This window comes from Rattus rattus, chromosome X (genome assembly GCF_011064425.1).
Source record: "Rattus rattus isolate New Zealand chromosome X, Rrattus_CSIRO_v1, whole genome shotgun sequence".
NCBI lineage: Eukaryota > Metazoa > Chordata > Mammalia > Rodentia > Muridae > Rattus > Rattus rattus.
The window spans coordinates 58,354,735-58,358,219 of NC_046172.1; positions in this window are offsets into that span (position 1 = coordinate 58,354,735).

Here is a 3,485-nt window from a genome sequence, read left to right on the forward strand (position 1 = left end):
AGAAATAAGCAAAAAACTATAAGTACCTAAGATAACCTGGTGATCGGTTATAGAAACAAAACAATTTGGAAGGCAGCACAGCAGATCACATGGCGCTTATCTCTGGATATGATGCTGTGGTAACAGCTTTGAATTTCCTTTTTGATTATATTTTGATACTCAAAATCATATGTATATACTTAAAATAATTAAGATAAAATGGACAGATTTGGAGTAGATGTTGACTTTTAGAAGAAAATAAAAGCAACCTGCCAGGCCTGGTAATACAGGTCTGTAATCCCAGCTACCTGGGCAAGGAAGGCTCAGGCAGGAGGATCACCAACAAGTTCAAAGTAGACTGGGGGTTAGGGATTTAGCTCAGTGGTAGAGCGCTTGCCTAGAGCGCCAAGGCCCTGGATTTGGTCCCCAGCTCCAAAAAAAGAACCAAAAAAAGAAAAAAAAAAAAAAGAGTAGACTGGGCAAATGGAGTGAGATCTTCCCTCAAAATAAACTACAGAGAAAGATAAGTGGTAGGGCACTTACCTAGCATGCATGAGATTCTGTGAGTTTGAGACCAGTCAGGTCTACATAGGGAATTCCAGGCCAGTAAGAACGTCATAGAGAGACCAGTTTCAAAAATTAAAAAAAAAAAAAATCCAACTACAAAAGCCATAGGTTTAATCCCTATAATCACCACATGGCCACTAAAAGTGTTAGTCAGATGAAGGCAGGGTGACAGGACAGATGAAACAGATAAGGGATAGTCAAAGGTCTGATGGCCTTTGAGGTGAGGTTGTCACCCAGATAAACTGTACCTTGCTGTTTGTATCTAACACAGGCAGCAGAAAGAGTCTGTCTGACCTCTGACCTGACCTCAGCAGTTTAGCATCATCTCCTCCTTCTGATAGGAAATAGCCTTTTTCTGACTGCAAGAGCAGATGAAACAAAGCAAAATACTGAGACGTCAAGGAAATGGAAAGAGCTGTCCTGCAGGGCTGGCTCCCGGGGGTAGCTCTGTGGTAGTGTGAAGCCTAGCATTTCCGGAGGGGCTGTTCTTGTGGGAGGCAGAGGCAGTCAGATCTCTGTGAGTTCAAGGCCATCGCAGATGAAGGGATTATAACCTTATTACTGCGAACCCCATTTCAGCTTTCATTCGTTTACATTTTATTTAAATGTTACACCATAAATAGTTTATAATTTTCTTTTTAGCCTATGTTAACATATAAGAATCTATAACCTATGAAGTTGCACTTACCATAACTGCACTTACATTCTACAATTGTTAGAAATTTCCTTTGTTTTCAACATTTTGCTGTTATAAACAACTCTGTAAAGCCCCACCCAACCCCTTGCGTGCATCCAATTAGCTCTTTAGGCTGAATTCCCAGAGATTTATATTTATTGCCTTAATGTTCCCCAAAAAGTTTGTAACATTTTTTGTTCTGTTTTTTTTTCCCTTTAGTGAGATAGGGTCTTATTGTGACCTGTCCTGAAATCTGTGCTGACCCCAAACTCATCATTCTGTCTCAGTCGCCCAAGTGCTGGAATAATAGCATGTACCAATATGCCAATATGTCCAGCTAAATTTGATGTCCATTGCTCCAAACCTTATAAAAACATTAGTATTATCATTAATTTTAGCCTTTCTTATATCTTTAAATATAATTCATTTTCCTCATTGCTAATTTGTATTGATTTTTGCTTTGTTGAGACATACTCTCACTGCAGAGCCCAGACTACTTCCTCCAAAGCACTGGGATTACAAGCATATGGTACAATGACAAGCTTTGATCTTTTTATATTTTTTTTACTTTATTTATTTAATGACAAGTTCATATATATGTATGTGTATGTATACATGTATACGTACATGTATATGTATGGTATGTGTTGTGATCATACTCCTCCCCAAATGAGAGTAGGCTTTGGAGTGTGGACCTCCCTGAGGTGAAATCCTGCACCTGGCTGGGAATGTAGCTTAGTTGACAGAATGTTTGTGCGTGGCATGCATAAAGTCTTGGGTTTACTCTTCATCACTGCATAAGTCAGACGTGGTGGCTTATACTCAGGAATTTAAGGCCATCCTAAGCTACATTACACCCTGTGTCAAAAGAAATAAATACATAAACAGAAGGAAAGGAATCCTGAATCATTGCTTAACCTTTTCTTTACTTAAGGAATCTTCTGTGTAAATAACATAGTTATGGCGCACAGTGAAGTGTATTTGTGTATTGAGGGCATAATACATGTTGTAAGTATGCGGTGGTAGTACATGCACGTGAGTGAGCAGTTGTGCATGCCAGTGCACATGCTGAGGCCAGAGGAGACCTCCAAGTGTCTTTTCCTCTATAACTGTCCACCTTATGAGATGAGGGTCTCTCACTGAACTAAACCCATCATTTTACCTAGGCAGGATGGCCAGTAACCTTCTGGAATCTGATTGTCTCTTCGCCCCAATGCTGGGATTACAAGCACAAGCAGCCATGCCTAGCTTTTTTTTTTAACTTGGATATATTTCTTTATTTACATTTCAAATGTTATTCCCTTTCCCAGTTTCCTGTCCATAAGCTCCCTATTCCCTCCTCCTTCCTTTCTTCTATAAAGGTGTTCCCCTCCCCATTCACTCCCCTTTACCACCCCCCCACATTCCCTTGCACTGGGGGTCCAACCTTGGCAGGACTAAGGGCTTCTCCTTCCACTGGGCCCCATGCCCAGCTTTTCATATAGGTTCTACAGATTCTAACTCTGCCCTCATGCTTGTACAGCACGTGCCCTTACCCACGGGGTCATCTCCCAGCCCCTGTCCCACTTTTGACACATATACTAACAGGTCTAGGGAAGCTAAAGGATTTGTGTAAGTCCTTTTAAAGTCCAAGTATCCTGACCCCAAATCTGTTTTGAAATTTTTGCTGTTAACATTATGTGTTTTTTGTGCACACATGTGTATAATATATGTATGTCAATGCATTATGTGTGAGCACTGTGTGTGTGTGTGCGTGGTGTGTGGGTAGAGGTCAGAGAATGACTTTAGAATGTCAGTTCTCTTCTTTCATCTTATAGAGGCAAGGCCTCTCTCGTTTCTGCCACTATGTCTAGCTGACCCAGGAATTTCTGCCTCCCATCTCACCTTTAGGAAAGCAGGGATTACAGCTACAAGCCATGACTTCCAGTTTTTTCTGGGTTCCAGGCATTGAAATAAAGTCATCGAGCTTATGCAACAAACACTTTTACCCTTCTGGATCTTGCTGGTACCTGACCCAATTCTTTTTTTTAATTTTTTTTGGAGTTGGGGGACCAACCTGGGGCCTTGCGCCTAGGCAAGCGCCTACCACTGAGCAAATCCCCAACCCCCATAGCATTAATTCTCTTTTTTATTTTTTTCATTTATTGTATATGAATACACTATAGCTATCATCAGACACACCAGAAGAGGGCATCAGATCTCATTACAGATGGTTGTGAGCCACCATGTGGTTGCTGGGATTTGAACTCAGGACCTCAGGAAG